General features: G+C 52.7%; 40 non-coding genes across 40 annotated transcripts; 12 read left to right on the forward strand and 28 right to left on the reverse strand.

Annotated features, from left to right (window-relative positions):
* Positions 1-5,176: 5,176 nt before the first annotated feature.
* On the reverse strand, positions 5,177-5,249 carry Trnav-aac. The gene has a single exon. It is a non-coding gene; the product is annotated as a tRNA-Val (tRNA).
* A 158-nt stretch (positions 5,250-5,407) lies between these two features.
* Positions 5,408-5,480, reverse strand: Trnav-cac. The gene has a single exon. It is a non-coding gene; the product is annotated as a tRNA-Val (tRNA).
* A 392-nt stretch (positions 5,481-5,872) lies between these two features.
* Positions 5,873-5,944, forward strand: Trnap-agg. The gene has a single exon. It is a non-coding gene; the product is annotated as a tRNA-Pro (tRNA).
* Positions 5,945-6,138: 194 nt separating this feature from the next.
* Positions 6,139-6,211, reverse strand: Trnav-aac. Its single transcript has one exon. It is a non-coding gene; the product is annotated as a tRNA-Val (tRNA).
* A 158-nt stretch (positions 6,212-6,369) lies between these two features.
* On the reverse strand, positions 6,370-6,442 carry Trnav-cac. The gene has a single exon. It is a non-coding gene; the product is annotated as a tRNA-Val (tRNA).
* Positions 6,443-12,612: 6,170 nt separating this feature from the next.
* Positions 12,613-12,685, reverse strand: Trnav-aac. The gene has a single exon. It is a non-coding gene; the product is annotated as a tRNA-Val (tRNA).
* A 158-nt stretch (positions 12,686-12,843) lies between these two features.
* Trnav-cac lies at positions 12,844-12,916 on the reverse strand. The gene has a single exon. It is a non-coding gene; the product is annotated as a tRNA-Val (tRNA).
* Positions 12,917-13,308: 392 nt separating this feature from the next.
* On the forward strand, positions 13,309-13,380 carry Trnap-agg. Its single transcript has one exon. It is a non-coding gene; the product is annotated as a tRNA-Pro (tRNA).
* A 194-nt stretch (positions 13,381-13,574) lies between these two features.
* On the reverse strand, positions 13,575-13,647 carry Trnav-aac. The gene has a single exon. It is a non-coding gene; the product is annotated as a tRNA-Val (tRNA).
* A 158-nt stretch (positions 13,648-13,805) lies between these two features.
* On the reverse strand, positions 13,806-13,878 carry Trnav-cac. Its single transcript has one exon. It is a non-coding gene; the product is annotated as a tRNA-Val (tRNA).
* A 392-nt stretch (positions 13,879-14,270) lies between these two features.
* Positions 14,271-14,342, forward strand: Trnap-agg. Its single transcript has one exon. It is a non-coding gene; the product is annotated as a tRNA-Pro (tRNA).
* A 194-nt stretch (positions 14,343-14,536) lies between these two features.
* On the reverse strand, positions 14,537-14,609 carry Trnav-aac. Its single transcript has one exon. It is a non-coding gene; the product is annotated as a tRNA-Val (tRNA).
* Positions 14,610-14,771: 162 nt separating this feature from the next.
* Positions 14,772-14,844, reverse strand: Trnav-cac. Its single transcript has one exon. It is a non-coding gene; the product is annotated as a tRNA-Val (tRNA).
* A 516-nt stretch (positions 14,845-15,360) lies between these two features.
* Positions 15,361-15,432, forward strand: Trnap-agg. Its single transcript has one exon. It is a non-coding gene; the product is annotated as a tRNA-Pro (tRNA).
* Positions 15,433-15,626: 194 nt separating this feature from the next.
* On the reverse strand, positions 15,627-15,699 carry Trnav-aac. Its single transcript has one exon. It is a non-coding gene; the product is annotated as a tRNA-Val (tRNA).
* Positions 15,700-15,857: 158 nt separating this feature from the next.
* Trnav-cac lies at positions 15,858-15,930 on the reverse strand. The gene has a single exon. It is a non-coding gene; the product is annotated as a tRNA-Val (tRNA).
* A 511-nt stretch (positions 15,931-16,441) lies between these two features.
* On the forward strand, positions 16,442-16,513 carry Trnap-agg. Its single transcript has one exon. It is a non-coding gene; the product is annotated as a tRNA-Pro (tRNA).
* Positions 16,514-16,707: 194 nt separating this feature from the next.
* Trnav-aac lies at positions 16,708-16,780 on the reverse strand. Its single transcript has one exon. It is a non-coding gene; the product is annotated as a tRNA-Val (tRNA).
* A 158-nt stretch (positions 16,781-16,938) lies between these two features.
* Positions 16,939-17,011, reverse strand: Trnav-cac. The gene has a single exon. It is a non-coding gene; the product is annotated as a tRNA-Val (tRNA).
* A 510-nt stretch (positions 17,012-17,521) lies between these two features.
* Positions 17,522-17,593, forward strand: Trnap-agg. Its single transcript has one exon. It is a non-coding gene; the product is annotated as a tRNA-Pro (tRNA).
* Positions 17,594-17,787: 194 nt separating this feature from the next.
* Positions 17,788-17,860, reverse strand: Trnav-aac. Its single transcript has one exon. It is a non-coding gene; the product is annotated as a tRNA-Val (tRNA).
* A 156-nt stretch (positions 17,861-18,016) lies between these two features.
* Trnav-cac lies at positions 18,017-18,089 on the reverse strand. The gene has a single exon. It is a non-coding gene; the product is annotated as a tRNA-Val (tRNA).
* A 510-nt stretch (positions 18,090-18,599) lies between these two features.
* Trnah-aug lies at positions 18,600-18,671 on the forward strand. Its single transcript has one exon. It is a non-coding gene; the product is annotated as a tRNA-His (tRNA).
* Positions 18,672-18,865: 194 nt separating this feature from the next.
* Positions 18,866-18,938, reverse strand: Trnav-aac. The gene has a single exon. It is a non-coding gene; the product is annotated as a tRNA-Val (tRNA).
* A 158-nt stretch (positions 18,939-19,096) lies between these two features.
* On the reverse strand, positions 19,097-19,169 carry Trnav-cac. The gene has a single exon. It is a non-coding gene; the product is annotated as a tRNA-Val (tRNA).
* A 510-nt stretch (positions 19,170-19,679) lies between these two features.
* Positions 19,680-19,751, forward strand: Trnap-agg. Its single transcript has one exon. It is a non-coding gene; the product is annotated as a tRNA-Pro (tRNA).
* A 194-nt stretch (positions 19,752-19,945) lies between these two features.
* On the reverse strand, positions 19,946-20,018 carry Trnav-aac. Its single transcript has one exon. It is a non-coding gene; the product is annotated as a tRNA-Val (tRNA).
* Positions 20,019-20,176: 158 nt separating this feature from the next.
* On the reverse strand, positions 20,177-20,249 carry Trnav-cac. Its single transcript has one exon. It is a non-coding gene; the product is annotated as a tRNA-Val (tRNA).
* A 510-nt stretch (positions 20,250-20,759) lies between these two features.
* On the forward strand, positions 20,760-20,831 carry Trnap-agg. Its single transcript has one exon. It is a non-coding gene; the product is annotated as a tRNA-Pro (tRNA).
* A 194-nt stretch (positions 20,832-21,025) lies between these two features.
* Trnav-aac lies at positions 21,026-21,098 on the reverse strand. Its single transcript has one exon. It is a non-coding gene; the product is annotated as a tRNA-Val (tRNA).
* Positions 21,099-21,256: 158 nt separating this feature from the next.
* Trnav-cac lies at positions 21,257-21,329 on the reverse strand. Its single transcript has one exon. It is a non-coding gene; the product is annotated as a tRNA-Val (tRNA).
* A 510-nt stretch (positions 21,330-21,839) lies between these two features.
* On the forward strand, positions 21,840-21,911 carry Trnap-agg. The gene has a single exon. It is a non-coding gene; the product is annotated as a tRNA-Pro (tRNA).
* A 194-nt stretch (positions 21,912-22,105) lies between these two features.
* Positions 22,106-22,178, reverse strand: Trnav-aac. Its single transcript has one exon. It is a non-coding gene; the product is annotated as a tRNA-Val (tRNA).
* Positions 22,179-22,336: 158 nt separating this feature from the next.
* On the reverse strand, positions 22,337-22,409 carry Trnav-cac. Its single transcript has one exon. It is a non-coding gene; the product is annotated as a tRNA-Val (tRNA).
* Positions 22,410-22,919: 510 nt separating this feature from the next.
* Positions 22,920-22,991, forward strand: Trnap-agg. Its single transcript has one exon. It is a non-coding gene; the product is annotated as a tRNA-Pro (tRNA).
* A 194-nt stretch (positions 22,992-23,185) lies between these two features.
* Positions 23,186-23,258, reverse strand: Trnav-aac. Its single transcript has one exon. It is a non-coding gene; the product is annotated as a tRNA-Val (tRNA).
* Positions 23,259-23,416: 158 nt separating this feature from the next.
* Positions 23,417-23,489, reverse strand: Trnav-cac. The gene has a single exon. It is a non-coding gene; the product is annotated as a tRNA-Val (tRNA).
* A 510-nt stretch (positions 23,490-23,999) lies between these two features.
* Trnap-agg lies at positions 24,000-24,071 on the forward strand. Its single transcript has one exon. It is a non-coding gene; the product is annotated as a tRNA-Pro (tRNA).
* Positions 24,072-24,265: 194 nt separating this feature from the next.
* Positions 24,266-24,338, reverse strand: Trnav-aac. Its single transcript has one exon. It is a non-coding gene; the product is annotated as a tRNA-Val (tRNA).
* A 158-nt stretch (positions 24,339-24,496) lies between these two features.
* Positions 24,497-24,569, reverse strand: Trnav-cac. The gene has a single exon. It is a non-coding gene; the product is annotated as a tRNA-Val (tRNA).
* Between the last annotated feature and the right edge of the window lie 34 nt (positions 24,570-24,603).

Here is a 24,603-nt window from a genome sequence, read left to right on the forward strand (position 1 = left end):
GGGCAGATCAATCAAGTTCTTACTACATATGGCACGGTCTTAAGTAATACAGCGGAGAAGTGGACAACTTTCAATACCTTCCCTGTTCTCAATGGGGTGCGGCAGATCAAAATTGATCTTCGGCGTCACGTCCCTTCATATATATACGTCAGTGGATGTAGAGCCATTGTCATGTATGACGGGCAACCCCGAACGTGCTCAGGTTGTGGTAAGGAAGGCCATGTTCGCTCGGACTGCATGCAGCGGAGGATAGCGCAGTTACCAGTGGGAGAATCCGAAAGACCTGCGACTATGCAGTCGTTGCCGGTAAGTTACGTTGCGGCAGTCAGGGGACCGGAACCGGACCACTTACTAGTAGAGGAGGCGGCTCCTCGCCCGTCACCACCTGAGACCAACGTTGCGCCCACGACTATGCAGTCGTTGCCGGTAAGTTACGTTGCGGCAGTCAGGGGACCGGAACCGGACCACTTACTAGTAGAGGAGGCGGCTCCTCGCCCGTCACCACCTGAGACCAACGTTGCGCCCATAGTCACGAACCAGATAACGGCGACAAACTTATCCGCTGCCCAGTCAGAGCAACAGGTAACTCCCGATGACGAGGGCCATGCCGCAGTTGCTGCGGCTGAAAACGTCGTGCTCCAGGATCCGGAGGGCCCGCAGGAGCCGGACCAGACCGTATCTTCCGATAATGAGATGGGCCGACCACGGCACTCACCCCGCAGACGCAAAAAACAACGGATTGCGCCCCCGAACGCGGACCAGACGGCGAAGGAGGTGCGAGAAAAGGCTCAGCGGGTTGCCCGCACACTTGGAGGAACACCGGTAGCACAAGACGATGGCATCCACCAGGTCCTCATTCCGGCGGACATTCTTGCGACGGCCGAGCCACCTACCCCTCCCACCGAACGGATGGTAGTGCACGCGACACGGGAGGTGACCCCGCATGACATACCCATGCAGACACTTGACGGCGACACGACGGAGGTTGGCCTCCGGGCGACCGGCAACTGGGCCGATGATGTGGAAAACGTTCCGCCAGGAGGGGACTTGAATGACGATCCTATGGTTGGTGTGGGGACAGCGGTCATGCGCGGGGTCGGGGATGATACGGATGGGCTTCCCCCCCGCCCCAGCGACCACTAATCTATAGTGTGTGTAGTCACAGAAAAGGCCTTCCTTTCTTCCATCCGCGAATGACTTCTGCACAAGCTTACAGGATAGGGACTGTCAACATCGACAGTATCAGCAGCAATCTTAAGCTACAGACCTTCCGTGATATGTTATATGCGGCCGAACTCGACATGGTCTTACTACAAGAGGTGAAGAACATAGACCTCGCCACGATTAGTGGATATATAGCCTTCACTCATCCCGGGACTGTGCAAGAACTTGGAACAGCCATCCTCACAAAGGAAGGGATACTAGCGACTGACGTAGAGTACCTCCCAACGGCGAGAGGTATGGCACTCACCATTTACGATACTCGTATTGTCAACGTCTATGCCCCTTCAGGCACTGGTAATAGACCGCAACGGGCGGCGTTTTTTAACGATGCTATTGCACCATTGCTTGTAGGCCATTACGACCACATTATATTCGGTGGCGACTACAACTGCGTCCTATCTCCGAAAGATCAGACGCCACATTTTAACACATGTCCGGATCTAGCGGCTATAATACGGGACTTTCATTTTATTGATACCTGGGAACACGTCAATGGCGATAGGCCAGGATTCACGCATATCACGACTCACTCCGCCAGCCGACTCGATCGTATTTACGTCACGCTGGATTTAAGTCGAAGACTTTTGCAGACGGAGATATGGCCGACCGTCTTCTCTGACCACGCGGCGTACATTTGTACACTCAACCTCCAACGCCAAGGGACGTACCGTGGAAGAGGATACTGGAAGTTGAATGTATCGCATTTGGACGAACAGGCATGCCATGAACTCTTCGCTGCGTCTTGGGCGGCTTGTGTGAGAGGTTTTTCTCAATATGCCTCGGCGTTGGAATGGTGGCTAAACTGTGCAAAACCGACGATCAGGAAGGCCTTTATGAGATACTCCCGTGACAGGAAGGAATGGTACACCAGGACGGTCGAGTTCTATTTCCAGGTCCTTCGAGACTTATACCGCCCGGACGCGTCGATTATAGACAATCACCAGGAAATACAACGGATAAAAGCCACGATTACGGCTTTGACGCGTCAAAAGCTCATCGGGTGCAAAGTCAGGGCGCGACTTCGTGACGGTGTCGCAGGCGAGCAACCTTCCATCTATCACGTACTTAAGGAGCGGACAGGTCGCCGCAGGAAACTGGTCACTGAACTACGGACGGAGGACGGATGTTTGTTGTTGCAGCAGCGTGAGATATCAGCTGAGATGAAGCACTATTATGCGACGCTATACGCCGCTGGCCCTGTGGATCACGAGGCGATGGAGGCTTTACTGTCGGGTATAACCCGCAAGATGAATCAGACGGAAGCACTTCAATTGTTGGCTGAACCTACAGAAGAGGAAGTAGAAGATGCACTGCTGACGGGCCCTGAGAACAAGTCACCTGGTCCAGACGGCCTACCGGTGGAGTTCTATCGCACATTTAAACGACTGTTGTTACCGAAACTGACGTGCATATGCCAGGAATTAATGGACCCCGACAAAGACATCCCGCGACAATTCAGTGAGGGCTTGATCATACCGGTTCCTAAGTCACCATTGGCGCAATCCGCAAACCACTACCGCCCGCTCACACTTCTAAACTGTGATTATAAGATCTTTGCAAGGATTATAGCTAGGAGACTCAAACCGGTGATGAACACGGTTACAGCCCCGCCACAAACGAGTGTCGGTATAGGCCGCAACATTCACGACACCTTGTGTGACTATCGCGACGTCATAGCGGTAGCTGCCGCCTGTCGCATTCCGTGCGCCTTGGTTGCTCTCGATTTTGACAAAGCATTCGACCGTGTGAACCATGAGTATTTACTGAAAACCATGCAGACAATGAACTTCCCCCACCGTTTCCTCACCATCATCGCACGACTGCTGCGCCACTCCCAGTCCACGATTTTGCTCAACGGGCGATCAGTGGGGCCGATAACTATTGAAAGTTCGGTCAGACAGGGCTGCCCTATGTCGATGGCGCTGTTTGCTATCGCCATCGAGCCGCTATTAACAGCGCTGACCTCACACCTCCAGGGTGTCCTGATGTATGGTCACAAGTTTGTATGCCGCGCCTACGCGGATGATGTGGCCTTTCTTGTGCGAACCACGTCTGAGATACGGACGGCGATGGACATAGTAGAGCAGTATAGGAAGGCGGCGGGGGCTCAGTTGAATGTAATGAAGTCCGGTGTCCTGAACATCGGTCGCGGATTGAAGGCCCCTATTCCTGGACAGATCAAGGTGATCACGGTCATGAAGTGCTTGGGAGTGAAATTTACTCGTGACATCCGACGCACGATTGCAATCAATTACAAAGATTTGCTAAATACGGTGCGCGCGAGCATACGTCAACATACCCTCAGGTCGCTGGACGAAATACAACGCGTGGCATTGGTGAACATTTATCTCGTCTCTAAAATTAACTATGTGGCACGCGTACTTCCGCTACCCCTCCCGATGGCAAGCAGATTGTTAGCTGCCTTCGGCCACTTTGTCAGCCGCGGCCACATTTTCAAAGTCAAGTATTCTACGTTGACTCTGCCGTCGGCGTCAGGTGGTCTCAACCTCACCGACGTCTATACGAAGACACGGGCCCTGTACGTCAGTTCTACATTTAGCAGATGGAAGAATTCGCCCAATAGTATCACCACTTTTCTATTGAACGAAATAAAGCCGGCTAATCTTGACGCGCCTGTGGATGTTCATCACATACCAGACGACCTTCATCATATCAAGCAATTTTTGCTTGACTATAGCTACATCCGCCTGGGAATGCCTGAGGAACAGATAGTCACAGTGCGAGCAGTGTACAAATATTTGCTCACGACGCACGCCCGAAACAGTATTGAAGTTAAGTACCCCGAGGCAGTCTGGCCACGTGTATGGAGAAGTGTTCATCATCCACATTTGCCAACGGGAGTGAGAGCATTGTGGTATTACGTGGTCAATAGGAAACTTCCCACGACTTCCCGCTTACATTCGATACATTTGGCTGATACTTCCCTTTGTGCAACCTGTAACGTGCAAGATACTGATGAACACACATTCGTATGCGGTACGGCGCAAGACATCTGGAAAGCGGTTAGAAACCTCTTGGCATTTCTACAACGCACGTCCCCTCAAGCCATCACCCTTAAGAGTCTACTTCTACCGGACGATGACCTCTACCCTACCACGAAACGAAATGCCGTAACCTGGCTGAAAGGACAAGCAATCTACTATATTATTACAAACTCAGAACGTAGTATTGGAGACTTTTCGACATATTTACAAACACAGCACGATGGACTTCGCAAACTTCCACATTACAAACAGGAATACGCAAATTTTCTCATTAAAGCGATCATGGATCCCCCACAGAATTGGCGGGTGTAAAGCTAAGAGTGGACAAGACAGGACAGTAAAGAGAAGAGACCACACGATGAAACAGGACGAACTCGCAACGGAGTGAACACATTGCACCCCGAGAAGCCGACCTTACAGTTTTCCGACGTAAGAGGGCCCCTAAAGTACGGTTGCCAAAGGTAATTTGAAAAAAATAACGAACAACCACAATGCCGATGGAGGCGGCACATACAGAGGATTTCTTCTCGGAGATGGCATTCATGAGTCGAAGCCACTCATCCCTTTTGTTTTCATTTACTTTATGTTATACCATTAAAAAAAAAAAAAAAAAAAAAAAAAAAAAAAAAAAAAAAAAAAACTAATAAATTTAAAGCGTAGAAGCTAGCCGACGAAGGCAGCAAAAAAAAAAAAAAGGGGTATGATTCCTGCTTAGGGTGCAGGAGGTCCCGCGTTCAAATCCCGGACGAGCCCTAGCGTTTTGTGCAAACTGATCGCACGTCAGAGGCTGAGTCAGCGCAAAAAGCTCGCCGTCAATATCAAATGAATTTCTTATTCGATGTGAGCAATTGACACTCGGGTCCGACGCGTGAAGGCGATTACGAAGGTTTCGGGTACAGATGGTAGCAGATGCATGTTAGTACGTCTTGCTTAAAGTGATGAAAAAGTGTTTCCGCCCGGGATCGAACCGGGGACCTTCTGCGTGTTAGGCAGACGTGATAACCGCTACACCACGGAAACTGCTTGTGTGCACCTTACTTCACAGACAACTTGTAGTGATGTTGCCATCGTAACTAAAAAATTCAATAAATGTGGTACTTGCAAAACGAAGGGACATGCAGCAGATCCACACACGACGTGGCTCATTGGAGGACAATACGACATAGGCATGAAAATACTGTTCCCGCCCGGGATCGAACCGGGGACCTTCTGCGTGTGAAGCAGACGTGATAACCGCTACACTACGGAAACGACGGACCCGAGGAGTCCATCGTTGTTCACTCCAATTTGCCGCAGCCATTCTCTCGTCCGCGAATGCACATACACGTCTGCCTGGAACCCATCACAGCCGAGGGCTCAAGAAGTCTTCGGGGTGCTCGAGAGGGAGTCTGCCGTAGCACCCCTAACGAGATAGCGGCGTTTCGCGCAGTCGTTATTGCAAGTCATATCAGCAAAAGCAATCACTTTCTCAGCAGCAGGCAGTGCGAGCCCAGCGGCAGCTCTACATGAAGGTTCCAGTAGCCCAGGAAGGCCGCCGACCGCGGGAATTCGCGCCGCCCCCATCCCGCCAGCGTACACGAGACTTCCAGGGCACCCTGGACGACATCGAGGGACTGGAATAATTGGCATTCGCCGTGTCACAGGGCTCGTTGGTCTAGGGGTATGATTCCTGCTTAGGGTGCAGGAGGTCCCGGGTTCAAATCCCGGACGAGCCCTAGCGTTTTGTGCAAACTGATCGCACGTCAGAGGCTGAGTCAGCGCAAAAAGCTCGCCGTCAATATCAAATGAATTTCTTATTCGATGTGAGCAATTGACACTCGGGTCCGACGCGTGAAGGCGATTACGAAGGTTTCGGGTACAGATGGTAGCAGATGCATGTTAGTACGTCTTGCTTAAAGTGATGAAAAAGTGTTTCCGCCCGGGATCGAACCGGGGACCTTCTGCGTGTTAGGCAGACGTGATAACCGCTACACCACGGAAACTGCTTGTGTGCACCTTACTTCACAGACAACTTGTAGTGATGTTGCCATCGTAACTAAAAAATTCAATAAATGTGGTACTTGCAAAACGAAGGGACATGCAGCAGATCCACACACGACGTGGCTCATTGGAGGACAATACGACATAGGCAGGAAAATACTGTTCCCGCGCGGGATCGAACCGGGGACCTTCTGCGTGTGAAGCAGACGTGATAACCGCTACACTACGGAAACGACGGACCCGAGGAGTCCATCGTTGTTCACTCCAATTTGCCGCAGCCATTCTCTCGTCCGCGAATACACATACACGTCTGCCTGGAACCCATCACAGCCGAGGGCTCAAGAAGTCTTCGGGGTGCTCGAGAGGGAGTCTGCCGTACACCCATAACGAGATAGCGGCGTTTCGCGCAGTCGTTATTGCAAGTCATATCAGCAAAAGCAATCACTTTCTCAGCAGCAGGCAGTGCGAGCCCAGCGGCAGCTCTACATGAAGGTACCAGTAGCCCAGGAAGGCCGACGACCGCGGGAATTCGCGCCGCCCCCATCCCGCCAGCGTACACGAGACTTCCAGGGCACTCTGGACGACATCGAGGGACTGGAATAATTGGCATTCGCCGTGTCACAGGGCTCGTTGGTCTCAGTCGAGGCGCGGCCGTCGTGCCAGTCGGACGTGCCTGGAGCGTTGTTTACGTGCTCAGCTGCGGCTTGCGGTGCGGCACGTGGTGAGTCGAGGGCCGTTGCGGCGCGCATTACATCTTGTTGTTAACGACTAGAACCTAACATGGATCATCCAGAGCGAAAAGATACTTTGAAGTTTATGTTTGATGGCAGTTTCTCTCGACCGAAGTATTACGAAGTCGAACGATTTCTTGATGAAGACGTAAAATTACCCCCCACCGATATCATTGGTATCCATTTGTCTATTGTTAGTAGCACGGTTTATATCAAATTGCGTGACCCAGAATTGTGCGACAAAATCATCGAGTCATGTGGCGGTACTTATAAATTTCGACACAGTGACGGGAATGTGGGTGAGGTGACTGTTGTCCACGCTGGTCTTGGTATTCGCACCGTCAGAATTTTCGAGTTGCCTTTTGAAATCACGGCCGAACAAATTAATGCTTCTCTTAAGTCCTACGGCAAAATTATCAGTAACATTGCCGAAAAGTGGGCCTCGTTCCATAAGTACCCTGTCTTGAATGGTGTGCGGCAAATTAAGATCGAATTGCAACGGCATATTCCATCCTACCTAACGATTTGTGGCTATAGGGCGATAATCATGTATGAGGGACAGCCCCGTACATGTTCCGGCTGTAATTCCACAGGCCACGTCCGAGCACAGTGCATCCAACGACGTGTAACACAGCTGCCTGCGGGTGAACTAGCCACTCCCACGCAACCGACAATATTACCGACTACTTATGTAGCGGCGGTTCGTGCTAATACACCCACGGCGCCGGCTGTGGACGTGGGCCTTCGTGTGGCCGATATTACGAATGACGGAGATGTACCTATGGAAATATCTACCACTCAGGAAGCTTTGCCGGCCACTGGATTACTAGCCGCGGTGCCCCGTGACGCCTCACGTGAGGCAGCTCGGGTCGACGGCGTAGAGGCTGCTACTACCGATGTTGACAGACGGCAAGAGACAGGGACTCTTCCTCTTCCTTTAGAGAATGCGGAAGTCTCCGTCGGTAGGTCCTCCCCGAAAAAACACAAGAAACGTCGGATCGCTCGTCCTGAGGCAGCCCAATCGGCGCCCCTCTTGCGTGAAAAGGCCAAACAAGCAGGCCGCATGATCTACCATGACACTTCGGGGACCGACGATTGTCTTCCGTCGTTGGCCTCACCCATGACTATTGCCGATGATGTCTCCAACCTTGACACGGGGAGGGCAGAGACTTGTGCACCACCGCGGACGGACCAAGTGCCGGATGCGCAGGGTGACGACCCGCAATGCGGTTCCGGAACCGCCACAGCAGGCGCGACAACGGCTGTGTCTGTTGTCAATTGGGCGGATGACACTGAAGATATGTCCGGCACTCCCGACCGTGACGAACCGATGGCGATTGATGATACGCTGCCTACGCCCCGGCGCAATGCAGCTTCCACGGACGGCGACGTCTAGACTTATTCGACCTCCGAAGCGGACGACTGCTGAAGGGAGAAAAATCTTACCTGTTTCCATCTGCCGATGACCAGTCGTCCCATATCGCTCCGTTCACGACAATCCTATAAGATTTCTACTATGAATGTAAACCGCATTGTCTCTCAAGCAAAAATCCACAGCCTTCGACAGTATTTACGGGCCGCTGATATAGATATTCTGTTCGTACAGGAAGCAATGACTCCACTCCTAGCCGACGTCCCCGGTTATGACGCCATTGTGAATATAGGAACGGAGGCCGGTACCATCATTCTGTATCGGGAAGGCATTGAATGTTCTTGTTTGTCCATGTTACCTACAGGACGGGGCATTGCCGCCCAGTTCCATGATGTACTCCTTCTTAATGTGTACGCTCCTTCCGGTTCCAGCGCGCGAGCGGCGAGGAAGGAGTTTTATACTGGAGAGATAGCGCCTTTAATCACCGACTTGCGTCTGCGTATTATTATGGGTGGTGACTTTAACTGCGTTTTGCGCCGCTCCGATCAAACGCCGAATTTTAACTTCAGTCAGGAACTGCTGACACTGGTCACAGAATTGCAGTTAGTCGACACGTGGGAGACCTTACACCCAGATGATGTTGCCTTTACTCACTTTACGCCGACGTCTTCCAGCAGGTTAGATCGCATCTATGTGCACCGCGGTCTTTTAGCCGACGTGGGAACTTGCGAATATTGGCCCGTTAATTTCAGTGACCATATCGCTTACCACACCGTCTTTAATCACTCACCGCAGAAGGTTTACAGAGGCTTCGGACGATGGCACCTCAACTGTCGCCTCTTACAAGACGCCACTTTAGAGCGTGAGATACGGTCGGTTTGGCATTCCGTAACATCACGCAGGCCCACGTACCCCACGTGGATTGATTGGTGGACGCTTTATGCAAAGAGGAAACTCATTACTTGCCTCAAACACCACGCCAGGATTCGCGCGCGCGGTGAGCAGGAAATCACTGAATTCTATTTCTGCGCCCTGCGAGAATTGTACCGGGATTATCATCAGGTGCCTAATAACATCACGCACGTACGCAGACTCCAAGCGAAAATTACATCGTTAATGGGACGGAACGCTATCGGCCACCAGATTCGTGCACGTGATTTCACCAACTTACCGCAACAGCAGACGTCTGTTCACCATATCGTCCAACAATTACATGCGGCGCGCAGGAAACTTATTCATAAGTTGCAAGATGCCGACGGTGCCTTTTATACCCAACAACGCGACATCAAAAACCATGTTGCCCACCACTTTGCCGCACTTTACACCCGTGCGGGTGTACCACATGAGAAAGTGCGAGAATGGTATCACTCTGGACACCCACCGTACCGCATTACCGACGACCACAATCGGGACTTGCTCGCTCCCTTTACCACCGAAGAACTAAAGGATGCCCTGCTTGCCGCACCACGAAATAAATCTCCGGGCACGGACGGGCTCCCTGTCGAGTTTTACGTCAAATATTGGTCTATATTAGGGGACGGACTCACGGAGATGTACAATGAAATACTACGTGGGATTGCTCTGCCCCAAGCCTTCACAGAGGGGTTAACTGTTTTACTACCTAAGACGCCGACGCCGACCACCACCAAAGATCTGCGGCCCATTACTTTGCTTAATGCGGACTTTAAACTTCTGACGCGCGCCCTCAATGCCCGATTACAGCAGCTGTTACCCGATCTTCTGGGACCATACCAAATGAGTGCGATCCGTGGCCGCTCACTGTCCACCATTTTGGCGCTGTATCGGGATCTAGTCTCCCTCACCTGGGACACCCGCACTCCAATGGCCATAGCATTCCTCGACTTTGACAAGGCTTACGATCGGGCTGACTATCGTTATCTCAGTAGCGTGATGGAAACAATGGGCTTCAGTCTTAATTTTATCCACCTCATCAACAACTGTATCAGTGGTACACGTACACGGTTCCTGATCAACAATACATTGACGGAGTACATCCAGCTCTCACGGGGTATCAAGCAAGGCTGCCCTCTCTCAACGACGCTTTATGCGATCCTCATGGAACCCTTGTTGCGCCGCCTACATCATAGCCTACCTGGATTCCAGTTTTATGGTGTCAAGTCTGTGGTCCAAGCATACGCCGACGATGTCAGCGTGCTCCTTAATGATGTTCACGATGTCACCGCAGCGAAGTGCATTCTTGAGGAATTCCAAAGCGATAGTGGTGCAATGTTAAACGTCAATAAATCCGCCGTCTTAACGCTTGGTCAGGAACGACCGCTCACGGGCGACGCTTGGCTGCCCTGTGTACAGACTAGAAAACACCTTGGTCTCTACGTCACGGCCCGGCCACTGGACATGTCTCACAAAAATTGGATACCCAAAATTCAGGCGATAAAAGCACTCCTGCGTGACCAAAATATGCGACACCTCGATCGTTTGCAGCGAGCCTTTTTCGTCAATTCTTATGCCCTCTCCAAATTACAGTTTGTTGCCGCCGTCCTACCCATGCCAACCACAGTAGCAAGATCACTTCTAGCGGCGGCCGCCTGGTACGTCTGGAAGCTCAATATTTTTAAGGTTTCCTTCACTACGACAGCTTTGCCATGCGATATGGGAGGCCTCGGCTTGAAAAACCCCGGCATTCACGCCTTGGCTCTGTATCTGAAACGCTCATGGCGTATACTCACCGCCAGCGAAGACACCGTCACGAAGCGGCTCTATCAGCTGTTCCGCCCTCGCAACTTATCTCCGCCTGTGGACATTGGCCGCGTCAGCCCACACTTTCAGCATATAGCACTGTATTATCTAGAAAGTAGCTATCTCGACGACGAGCTTTTCAAGAAGCCGACAGTTCAACTGTACCGCCACTTACTTCGGCCGTCACTGCCTGGCCCCTTGGAAAAGAAGTATCCGGCTTGCAATTGGTCCCTCGTTTGGACTAACATTCATAATCCGACACTTCCGACAGATGTTCGCTCCAAATGGTATGACGTGGTCACTGAAACTGTACCGACGCAAGAAAAGCGACACAGGATTAATCTTGCACCGAGTCCCTACTGCGGCTTGTGCCACGTGGTGGCGACTATTGCTCATCTGTTTGTCTGCAAGGACCAAGTGCACATCTGGAACTGGACGCGCAAAAAACTCGCTGTGCTTAACCGGACTGCGCCTCATGCGATTCAGATCCACGACATTCTGCGCCCAGATTTCCGACTTTTCCCAGCTGCCAAACATAACAGTTACCTATGGCTCGTGGGACATTTTATCAACTATATTCTGTCCGGCAGTGCCCCTAATGTCTTAGATTTTCAAGTCTATCTCTCAACACAACACTGGCGCACAACCAGCCAATATGGTCCCCGGTATCAGTCAACATTTCAACATTTTCTTCACGTCGTCCTTGGGATGCCATAGAACATGGCCAAGTGGGACATCTGTTACAACAATTCGTCATCCCTGTACTACAGTCGAAGGATATACTCTCTGCGAAGACACTCATTTGTCTCCTGGGTATGATGCATATGACAACGTCTGAATTTCACGAATTTTTCCTTCCCAGTAGCAGTTCTTCCGACAATATACATAATTTGGTGTATTTGAATCAAGAAAAATGCAAACCCGAAGAAAGAAAACGAACAACGAAGATGGACAGAAGACAAACGACTAACCACAATCCAACGAACTAAGAGATTAAAGATTAAGGAACAAAAAAAAAAAAATATCATTTGGAAAATTTGTCAAAACAAACGAAAAACGATAAGGAACGAACCAAAAAAATAAAAATAAAAAAAAAATAAAATAAAAAAAAAAAATGGATAAGGCGTCGGACTTCGGATCCGAAGATTGCAGGTTCGAATCCTGTCACAGTCGAGTTTTTCCAGTTCTGCAAAAGATGCATGCTGTTTTACTGTGTTGTTTGAGTACTACAAAACTAGTTGAAAGTTGCTGCTGTCCGCTAAAAAAAAAAAAAAAAAAAAAAAAAAAAAGAAAGAAAGAAAAAAAAAAAAAAAAAAAAAAAAAAAAAAAAGGGGTATGATTCCTGCTTAGGGTGCAGGAGGTCCCGGGTTCAAATCCCGGACGAGCCCTAGCGTTTTGTGCAAACTGATCGCACGTCAGAGGCTGAGTCAGCGCAAAAAGCTCGCCGTCAATATCAAATGAATTTCTTATTCGATGTGAGCAATTGACACTCGGGTCCGACGCGTGAAGGCGATTACGAAGGTTTCGGGTACAGATGGTAGCAGATGCATGTTAGTACGTCTTGCTTAAAGTGATGAAAAAGTGTTTCCGCCCGGGATCGAACCGGGGACCTTCTGCGTGTTAGGCAGACGTGATAACCGCTACACCACGGAAACTGCTTGTGTGCACCTTACTTCACAGACAACTTGTAGTGATGTTGCCATCGTAACTAACAAATTCAATAAATGTGGTACTTGCAAAACGAAGGGACGTGCAGCAGATCCACACACGACGTGGCTCATTGGAGGACAATACGACATAGGCAGGAAAATACTGTTCCCGCCCGGGATCGAACCGGGGACCTTCTGCGTGTGAAGCAGACGTGATAACCGCTACACTACGGAAACGACGGACCCGAGGAGTCCATCGTTGTTCACTCCAATTTGCCGCAGCCATTCTCTCGTCCGCGAATGCACATACACGTCTGCCTGGAACCCATCACAGCCGAGGGCTCAAGAAGTCTTCGGGGTGCTCGAGAGGGAGTCTGCCGTAGCACCCCTAACGAGATAGCGGCGTTTCGCGCAGTCGTTATTGCAAGTCATATCAGCAAAAGCAATCACTTTCTCAGCAGCAGGCAGTGCGAGCCCAGCGGCAGCTCTACATGAAGGTACCAGTAGCCCAGGAAGGCCGCCGACCGCGGGAATTCGCGCCGCCCCCATCCCGCCAGCGTACACGAGACTTCCAGGGCACCCTGGACGACATCGAGGGACTGGAATAATTGGCATTCGCCGTGTCACAGGGCTCGTTGGTCTAGGGGTATGATTCCTGCTTAGGGTGCAGGAGGTCCCGGGTTCAAATCCCGGACGAGCCCTAGCGTTTTGTGCAAACTGATCGCACGTCAGAGGCTGAGTCAGCGCAAAAAGCTCGCCGTCAATATCAAATGAATTTCTTATTCGATGTGAGCAATTGACACTCGGGTCCGACGCGTGAAGGCGATTACGAAGGTTTCGGGTACAGATGGTAGCAGATGCATGTTAGTACGTCTTGCTTAAAGTGATGAAAAAGTGTTTCCGCCCGGGATCGAACCGGGGACCTTCTGCGTGTTAGGCAGACGTGATAACCGCTACACCACGGAAACTGCTCGTGTGCACCTTACTTCACAGACAACTTGTAGTGATGTTGCCATCGTAACTAAAAAATTCAATAAATGTGGTACTTGCAAAACGAAGGGACATGCAGCAGATCCACACACGACGTGGCTCATTGGAGGACAATACGACATAGGCAGGAAAATACTGTTCCCGCCCGGGATCGAACCGGGGGTCTTCTGCGTGTGAAGCAGACGTGATAACCGCTACACTACGGAAACGACGGACCCGAGGAGTCCATCGTTGTTCACTCCAATTTGCCGCAGCCATTCTCTCGTCCGCGAATGCACATACACGTCTGCCTGGAACCCATCACAGCCGAGGGCTCAAGAAGTCTTCGGGGTGCTCGAGAGGGAGTCTGCCGTAGCACCCCTAACGAGATAGCGGCGTTTCGCGCAGTCGTTATTGCAAGTCATATCAGCAAAAGCAATCACTTTCTCAGCAGCAGGCAGTGCGAGCCCAGCGGCAGCTCTACATGAAGATACCAGTAGCCCAGGAAGGCCGCCGTCCGCGGGAATTCGCGCCGCCCCCATCCCGCCAGCGTACACGAGACTTCCAGGGCACCCTGGACGACATCGAGGGACTGGAATAATTGGCATTCGCCGTGTCACAGGGCTCGTTGGTCTAGGGGTATGATTCCTGCTTAGGGTGCAGGAGGTCCCGGGTTCAAATCCCGGACGAGCCCTAGCGTTTTGTGCAAACTGATCGCACGTCAGAGGCTGAGTCAGCGCAAAAAGCTCGCCGTCAATATCAAATGAATTTCTTATTCGATGTGAGCAATTGACACTCGGGTCCGACGCGTGAAGGCGATTACGAAGGTTTCGGGTACAGATGGTAGCAGATGCATGTTAGTACGTCTTGCTTAAAGTGATGAAAAAGTGTTTCCGCCCGGGATCGAACCGGGGACCTTCTGCGTGTTAGGCAGACGTGATAACCGCTACACCACGGAAACTGCTTGTGTGCACCTTACTTCACAGACAACTTGTAGTGATGTTGCCATCGTAACTAAAAAATTCAATAAATGTGGTACTTGCAAAACGAAGGGACATGCAGCAGATCCACCCACACACGACGTGGCTCATTGGAGGACAATACGACATAGGCAGGAAAATACTGTTCCCGCCCGGAATCGAACCGGGGACCTTCTGCGTGTGAAGCAGACGTGATAACCGCTACACTACGGAAACGACGGACCCGAGGAGTCCATCGTTGTTCACTCCAATTTGCCGCAGCCATTCTCTCGTCCGCGAATGCACATACACGTCTGCCTGGAACCCATCACAGCCGAGGGCTCAAGAAGTCTTCGGGGTGCTCGAGAGGGAGTCTGCCGTAGCACCCCTAACGAGATAGCGGCGTTTCGCGCAGTCGTTATTGCAAGTCATATCAGCAAAAGCAATCACTTTCTCAGCAGCAGGCAGTGCGAGCCCAGCGGCAGCGCAGCTCTACATGAAGGTACCAGTAGCCCAGGAAGGCCGCCGACCGCGGGAATTCGCGCCGCCCCCATCCCGCCAGCGTACACGAGACTTCCAGGGCACCCTGGACGACATCGAGGGACTGCGCTCTACATGAAGGTACCATTAGCCCAGGAAGGCCGCCGACCGCGGGAATTCGCGCCGCCCCCATCCCGCCAGCGTACACGAGACTTCCAGGGCACCCTGGACGACATCGAGGGACTGGAATAATTGGCATTCGCCGTGTCACAGGGCTCGTTGGTCTAGGGGTATGATTCCTGCTTAGGGTGCAGGAGGTCCCGGGTTCAAATCCCGGACGAGCCCTAGCGTTTTGTGCAAACTGATCGCACGTCAGAGGCTGAGTCAGCGCAAAAAGCTCGCCGTCAATATCAAATGAATTTCTTATTCGATGTGAGCAATTGACACTCGGGTCCGACGCGTGAAGGCGATTACGAAGGTTTCGGGTACAGATGGTAGCAGATGCATGTTAGTACGTCTTGCTTAAAGTGATGAAAAAGTGTTTCCGCCCGGGATCGAACCGGGGACCTTCTGCGTGTTAGGCAGACGTGATAACCGCTACACCACGGAAACTGCTTGTGTGCACCTTACTTCACAGACAACTTGTAGTGATGTTGCCATCGTAACTAAAAAATTCAATAAATGTGGTACTTGCAAAACGAAGGGACATGCAGCAGATCCACACACGACGTGGCTCATTGGAGGACAATACGACATAGGCAGGAAAATACTGTTCCCGCCCGGGATCGAACCGGGGACCTTCTGCGTGTGAAGCAGACGTGATAACCGCTACACTACGGAAACGACGGACCCGAGGAGTCCATCGTTGTTCACTCCAATTTGCCGCAGCCATTCTCTCGTCCGCGAATGCACATACACGTCTGCCTGGAACCCATCACAGCCGAGGGCTCAAGAAGTCTTCGGGGTGCTCGAGAGGGAGTCTGCCGTAGCACCCCTAACGAGATAGCGGCGTTTCGCGCAGTCGTTATTGCAAGTCATATCAGCAAAAGCAATCACTTTCTCAGCAGCAGGCAGTGCGAGCCCAGCGGCAGCTCTACATGAAGGTACCAGTAGCCCAGGAAGGCCGCCGACCGCGGGAATTCGCGCCGCCCCCATCCCGCCAGCGTACACGAGACTTCCAGGGCACCCTGGACGACATCGAGGGACTGCGCTCTACATGAAGGTACCATTAGCCCAGGAAGGCCGCCGACCGCGGGAATTCGCGCCGCCCCCATCCCGCCAGCGTACACGAGACTTCCAGGGCACACTGGACGACATCGAGGGACTGGAATAATTGGCATTCGCCGTGTCACAGGGCTCGTTGGTCTAGGGGTATGGTTCCTGGTTAGGGTGCAGGAGGTCCCGGGTTCAAATCCCGGACGAGCCCTAGCGTTTTGTGCAAACTGATCGCACGTCAGAGGCTGAGTCAGCGCAAAAAGCTCGCCGTCAATATCAAATGAATTTCTTATTCGATGTGAGCAATTGACACTCGGGTCCGACGCGTGAAGGCGATTACGAAGGTTTCGGGTACAGATGGTAGCAGATGCATGTTAGTACGTCTTGCTTAAAGTGATGAAAAAGTGTTTCCGCCCGGGATCGAACCGGGGACCTTCTGCGTGTTAGGTAGACGTGATAACCGCTACACCACGGAAACTGCTTGTGTGCACCTTACTTCACAGACAACTTGTAGTGATGTTGCCATCGTAACTAAAAAATTCAATAAATGTGGTACTTGCAAAACGAAGGGACATGCAGCAGATCCACACACGACGTGGCTCATTGGAGGACAATACGACATAGGCAGGAAAATACTGTTCCCGCCCGGGATCGAACCGGGGACCTTCTGCGTGTGAAGCAGACGTGATAACCGCTACACTACGGAAACGACGGACCCGAGGAGTCCATCGTTGTTCACTCCAATTTGCCGCAGCCATTCTCTCGTCCGCGAATGCACATACACGTCTGCCTGGAACCCATCACAGCCGAGGGCTCAAGAAGTCTTCGGGGTGCTCGAGAGGGAGTCTGCCGTAGCACCCCTAACGAGATAGCGGCGTTTCGCGCAGTCGTTATTGCAAGTCATATCAGCAAAAGCAATCACTTTCTCAGCAGCAGGCAGTGCGAGCCCAGCGGCAGCTCTACATGAAGGTACCAGTAGCCCAGGAAGGCCGCCGACCGCGGGAATTCGCGCCGCCCCCATCCCGCCAGCGTACACGAGACTTCCAGGGCACCCTGGACGACATCGAGGGACTGCGCTCTACATGAAGGTACCATTAGCCCAGGAAGGCCGCCGACCGCGGGAATTCGCGCCGCCCCCATCCCGCCAGCGTACACGAGACTTCCAAGGCACCCTGGACGACATCGAGGGACTGGAATAATTGCATTCGCCGTGTCACAGGGCTAGTTGGTCTAGGGGTATGGTTCCTGCTTAGGGTGCAGGAGGTCCCGGGTTCAAATCCCGGACGAGCCCTAGCGTTTTGTGCAAACTGATCGCACGTCAGAGGCTGAGTCAGCGCAAAAAGCTCGCCGTCAATATCAAATGAATTTCTTATTCGATGTGAGCAATTGACACTCGGGTCCGACGCGTGAAGGCGATTACGAAGGTTTCGGGTACAGATGGTAGCAGATGCATGTTAGTACGTCTTGCTTAAAGTGATGAAAAAGTGTTTCCGCCCGGGATCGAACCGGGGACCTTCTGCGTGTTAGGCAGACGTGATAACCGCTACACCACGGAAACTGCCTGTGTGCACCTTACTTCACAGACAACTTATAGTGATGTTGCCATCGTAACTAAAAATTCAATAAATGTGGTACTTGCAAACGAAGGGACATGCAGCAGATCCACACACGACGTGGCTCATTGGAGGACAATACGACATAGGCAGGAAAATACTGTTCCCGCCCGGGATCGAACCGGGGACCTTCTGCGTGTGAAGCAGACGTGATAACCGCTACACTACGGAAACGACGGACCCGAGGAGTCCATCGTTGTTCACTCCAATTTGCCGCAGCCATTCTCTCGTCCGCGAATGCACATACACGTCTGCCTGGAACCCATCACAGCCGAGGGCTCAAGAAGTCTTCGGGGTACTCGAGAGGGAGTCTGCCGTAGCACCCCTAACGAGATAGCGGCGTTTCGCGCAGTCGTTATTGCAAGTCATATCAGCAAAAGCAATCACTTTCTCAGCAGCAGGCAGTGCGAGCCCAGCGGCAGCTCTACATGAAGGTACCAGTAGCCCAGGAAGGCCGCCGACCGCGGGAATTCGCGCCGCCCCCATCCCGCCAGCGTACACGAGACTTCCAGGGCACCCTGGACGACATCGAGGGACTGCGCTCTACATGAAGGTACCATTAGCCCAGGAAGGCCGCCGACCGCGGGAATTCGCGCCGCCCCCATCCCGCCAGCGTACACGAGACTTCCAAGGCACCCTGGACGACATCGAGGGACTGGAATAATTGCATTCGCCGTGTCACAGGGCTAGTTGGTCTAGGGGTATGGTTCCTGCTTATGGTGCAGGAGGTCCCGGGTTCAAATCCCGGACGAGCCCTAGCGTTTTGTGCAAACTGATCGCACGTCAGAGGCTGAGTCAGCGCAAAAAGCTCGCCGTCAATATCAAATGAATTTCTTATTCGATGTGAGCAATTGACACTCGGGTCCGACGCGTGAAGGCGATTACGAAGGTTTCGGGTACAGATGGTAGCAGATGCATGTTAGTACGTCTTGCTTAAAGTGATGAAAAAGTGTTTCCGCCCGGGATCGAACCGGGGACCTTCTGCGTGTTAGGCAGACGTGATAACCGCTACACCACGGAAACTGCTTGTGTGCACCTTACTTCACAGACAACTTGTAGTGATGTTGCCATCGTAACTAAAAAATTCAATAAATGTGGTACTTGCAAAACGAAGGGACATGCAGCAGATCCACACACGACGTGGCTCATTGGAGGACAATACGACATAGGCAGGAAAATACTGTTCCCGCCCGGGATCGAACCGGGGACCTTCTGCGTGTGAAGCAGACGTGATAACCGCTACACTACGGAAACGACGGACCCGAGGAGTCCATCGTTGTTCACTCCAATTTGCCGCAGCCATTCTCTCGTCCGCGAATGCACATACACGTCTGCCTGGAACCCATCACAGCCGAGGGCTCAAGAAGTCTTCGGGGTGCTCGAGAGGGAGTCTGCCGTAGCACCCCTAACGAGATAGCGGCGTTTCGCGCAGTCGTTATTGCAAGTCATATCAGCAAAAGCAATCACTTTCTCAGCAGCAGGCAGTGCGAGCCCAGCGGCAGCTCTACATGAAGGTACCAGTAGCCCAGGAAGGCCGCCGACCGCGGGAATTCGCGCCGCCCCCATCCCGCCAGCGTACACGAGACTTCCAGGGCACCCTGGACGACATCGAGGGACTGCGCTCTACATGAAGGTACCATTAGCCCAGGAAGGCCGCCGACCGCGGGAATTCGCGCCGCCCCCATCCCGCCAGCGTACACGAGACTTCCAAGGCACCCTGGACGACATCGAGGGACTGGAATAATTGCATTCGCCGTGTCACAGGGCTAGTTGGTCTAGGGGTATGGTTCCTGCTTAGGGTGCAGGAGGTCCCGGGTTCAAATCCCGGACGAGCCCTAGCGTTTTGTGCAAACTGATCGCACGTCAGAGGCTGAGTCAGCGCAAAAAGCTCGCCGTCAATATCAAATGAATTTCTTATTCGATGTGAGCAATTGACACTCGGGTCCGACGCGTGAAGGCGATTACGAAGGTTTCGGGTACAGATGGTAGCAGATGCATGTTAGTACGTCTTGCTTAAAGTGATGAAAAAGTGTTTCCGCCCGGGATCGAACCGGGGACCTTCTGCGTGTTAGGCAGACGTGATAACCGCTACACCACGGAAACTGCTTGTGTGCACCTTACTTCACAGACAACTTGTAGTGATGTTGCCATCGTAACTAAAAAATTCAATAAATGTGGTACTTGCAAAACGAAGGGACATGCAGCAGATCCACACACGACGTGGCTCATTGGAGGACAATACGACATAGGCAGGAAAATACTGTTCCCGCCCGGGATCGAACCGGGGACCTTCTGCGTGTGAAGCAGACGTGATAACCGCTACACTACGGAAACGACGGACCCGAGGAGTCCATCGTTGTTCACTCCAATTTGCCGCAGCCATTCTCTCGTCCGCGAATGCACATACACGTCTGCCTGGAACCCATCACAGCCGAGGGCTCAAGAAGTCTTCGGGGTGCTCGAGAGGGAGTCTGCCGTAGCACCCCTAACGAGATAGCGGCGTTTCGCGCAGTCGTTATTGCAAGTCATATCAGCAAAAGCAATCACTTTCTCAGCAGCAGGCAGTGCGAGCCCAGCGGCAGCTCTACATGAAGGTACCAGTAGCCCAGGAAGGCCGCCGACCGCGGGAATTCGCGCCGCCCCCATCCCGCCAGCGTACACGAGACTTCCAGGGCACCCTGGACGACATCGAGGGACTGCGCTCTACATGAAGGTACCATTAGCCCAGGAAGGCCGCCGACCGCGGGAATTCGCGCCGCCCCCATCCCGCCAGCGTACACGAGACTTCCAAGGCACCCTGGACGACATCGAGGGACTGGAATAATTGCATTCGCCGTGTCACAGGGCTAGTTGGTCTAGGGGTATGGTTCCTGCTTAGGGTGCAGGAGGTCCCGGGTTCAAATCCCGGACGAGCCCTAGCGTTTTGTGCAAACTGATCGCACGTCAGAGGCTGAGTCAGCGCAAAAAGCTCGCCGTCAATATCAAATGAATTTCTTATTCGATGTGAGCAATTGACACTCGGGTCCGACGCGTGAAGGCGATTACGAAGGTTTCGGGTACAGATGGTAGCAGATGCATGTTAGTACGTCTTGCTTAAAGTGATGAAAAAGTGTTTCCGCCCGGGATCGAACCGGGGACCTTCTGCGTGTTAGGCAGACGTGATAACCGCTACACCACGGAAACTGCTTGTGTGCACCTTACTTCACAGACAACTTGTAGTGATGTTGCCATCGTAACTAAAAAATTCAATAAATGTGGTACTTGCAAAACGAAGGGACATGCAGCAGATCCACACACGACGTGGCTCATTGGAGGACAATACGACATAGGCAGGAAAATACTGTTCCCGCCCGGGATCGAACCGGGGACCTTCTGCGTGTGAAGCAGACGTGATAACCGCTACACTACGGAAACGACGGACCCGAGGAGTCCATCGTTGTTCACTCCAATTTGCCGCAGCCATTCTCTCGTCCGCGAATGCACATACACGTCTGCCTGGAACCCATCACAGCCGAGGGCTCAAGAAGTCTTCGGGGTGCTCGAGAGGGAGTCTGCCGTAGCACCCCTAACGAGATAGCGGCGTTTCGCGCAGTCGTTATTGCAAGTCATATCAGCAAAAGCAATCACTTTCTCAGCAGCAGGCAGTGCGAGCCCAGCGGCAGCTCTACATGAAGGTACCAGTAGCCCAGGAAGGCCGCCGACCGCGGGAATTCGCGCCGCCCCCATCCCGCCAGCGTACACGAGACTTCCAGGGCACCCTGGACGACATCGAGGGACTGCGCTCTACATGAAGGTACCATTAGCCCAGGAAGGCCGCCGACCGCGGGAATTCGCGCCGCCCCCATCCCGCCAGCGTACACGAGACTTCCAAGGCACCCTGGACGACATCGAGGGACTGGAATAATTGCATTCGCCGTGTCACAGGGCTAGTTGGTCTAGGGGTATGGTTCCTGCTTAGGGTGCAGGAGGTCCCGGGTTCAAATCCCGGACGAGCCCTAGCGTTTTGTGCAAACTGATCGCACGTCAGAGGCTGAGTCAGCGCAAAAAGCTCGCCGTCAATATCAAATGAATTTCTTATTCGATGTGAGCAATTGACACTCGGGTCCGACGCGTGAAGGCGATTACGAAGGTTTCGGGTACAGATGGTAGCAGATGCATGTTAGTACGTCTTGCTTAAAGTGATGAAAAAGTGTTTCCGCCCGGGATCGAACCGGGGACCTTCTGCGTGTTAGGCAGACGTGATAACCGCTACACCACGGAAACTGCTTGTGTGCACCTTACTTCACAGACAACTTGTAGTGATGTTGCCATCGTAACTAAAAAATTCAATAAATGTGGTACTTGCAAAACGAAGGGACATGCAGCAGATCCACACACGACGTGGCTCATTGGAGGACAATACGACATAGGCAGGAAAATACTGTTCCCGCCCGGGATCGAACCGGGGACATTCTGCGTGTGAAGCAGACGTGATAACCGCTACACTACGGAAACGACGGACCCGAGGAGTCCATCGTTGTTCACTCCAATTTGCCGCAGCCATTCTCTCGTCCGCGAATGCACATACACGTCTGCCTGGAACCCATCACAGCCGAGGGCTCAAGAAGTCTTCGGGGTGCTCGAGAGGGAGTCTGCCGTAGCACCCCTAACGAGATAGCGGCGTTTCGCGCAGTCGTTATTGCAAGTCATATCAGCAAAAGCAATCACTTTCTCAGCAGCAGGCAGTGCGAGCCCAGCGGCAGCTCTACATGAAGGTACCAGTAGCCCAGGAAGGCCGCCGACCGCGGGAATTCGCGCCGCCCCCATCCCGCCAGCGTACACGAGACTTCCAGGGCACCCTGGACGACATCGAGGGACTGCGCTCTACATGAAGGTACCATTAGCCCAGGAAGGCCGCCGACCGCGGGAATTCGCGCCGCCCCCATCCCGCCAGCGTACACGAGACTTCCAAGGCACCCTGGACGACATCGAGGGACTGGAATAATTGCATTCGCCGTGTCACAGGGCTAGTTGGTCTAGGGGTATGGTTCCTGCTTAGGGTGCAGGAGGTCCCGGGTTCAAATCCCGGACGAGCCCTAGCGTTTTGTGCAAACTGATCGCACGTCAGAGGCTGAGTCAGCGCAAAAAGCTCGCCGTCAATATCAAATGAATTTCTTATTCGATGTGAGCAATTGACACTCGGGTCCGACGCGTGAAGGCGATTACGAAGGTTTCGGGTACAGATGGTAGCAGATGCATGTTAGTACGTCTTGCTTAAAGTGATGAAAAAGTGTTTCCGCCCGGGATCGAACCGGGGACCTTCTGCGTGTTAGGCAGACGTGATAACCGCTACACCACGGAAACTGCTTGTGTGCACCTTACTTCACAGACAACTTGTAGTGATGTTGCCATCGTAACTAAAAAATTCAATAAATGTGGTACTTGCAAAACGAAGGGACATGCAGCAGATCCACACACGACGTGGCTCATTGGAGGACAATACGACATAGGCAGGAAAATACTGTTCCCGCCCGGGATCGAACCGGGGACCTTCTGCGTGTGAAGCAGACGTGATAACCGCTACACTACGGAAACGACGGACCCGAGGAGTCCATCGTTGTTCACTCCAATTTGCCGCAGCCATTCTCTCGTCCGCGAATGCACATACACGTCTGCCTGGAACCCATCACAGCCGAGGGCTCAAGAAGTCTTCGGGGTGCTCGAGAGGGAGTCTGCCGTAGCACCCCTAACGAGATAGCGGCGTTTCGCGCAGTCGTTATTGCAAGTCATATCAGCAAAAGCAATCACTTTCTCAGCAGCAGGCAGTGCGAGCCCAGCGGCAGCTCTACATGAAGGTACCAGTAGCCCAGGAAGGCCGCCGACCGCGGGAATTCGCGCCGCCCCCATCCCGCCAGCGTACACGAGACTTCCAGGGCACCCTGGACGACATCGAGGGACTGCGCTCTACATGAAGGTACCATTAGCCCAGGAAGGCCGCCGACCGCGGGAATTCGCGCCGCCCCCATCCCGCCAGCGTACACGAGACTTCCAAGGCACCCTGGACGACATCGAGGGACTGGAATAATTGCATTCGCCGTGTCACAGGGCTAGTTGGTCTAGGGGTATGGTTCCTGCTTAGGGTGCAGGAGGTCCCGGGTTCAAATCCCGGACGAGCCCTAGCGTTTTGTGCAAACTGATCGCACGTCAGAGGCTGAGTCAGCGCAAAAAGCTCGCCGTCAATATCAAATGAATTTCTTATTCGATGTGAGCAATTGACACTCGGGTCCGACGCGTGAAGGCGATTACGAAGGTTTCGGGTACAGATGGTAGCAGATGCATGTTAGTACGTCTTGCTTAAAGTGATGAAAAAGTGTTTCCGCCCGGGATCGAACCGGGGACCTTCTGCGTGTTAGGCAGACGTGATAACCGCTACACCACGGAAACTGCTTGTGTGCACCTTACTTCACAGACAACTTGTAGTGATGTTGCCATCGTAACTAAAAAATTCAATAAATGTGGTACTTGCAAAACGAAGGGACATGCAGCAGATCCACACACGACGTGGCTCATTGGAGGACAATACGACATAGGCAGGAAAATACTGTTCCCGCCCGGGATCGAACCGGGGACATTCTGCGTGTGAAGCAGACGTGATAACCGCTACACTACGGAAACGACGGACCCGAGGAGTCCATCGTTGTTCACTCCA

This window comes from Schistocerca americana, chromosome 2 (genome assembly GCF_021461395.2).
Source record: "Schistocerca americana isolate TAMUIC-IGC-003095 chromosome 2, iqSchAmer2.1, whole genome shotgun sequence".
Lineage (NCBI taxonomy): Eukaryota > Metazoa > Arthropoda > Insecta > Orthoptera > Acrididae > Schistocerca > Schistocerca americana.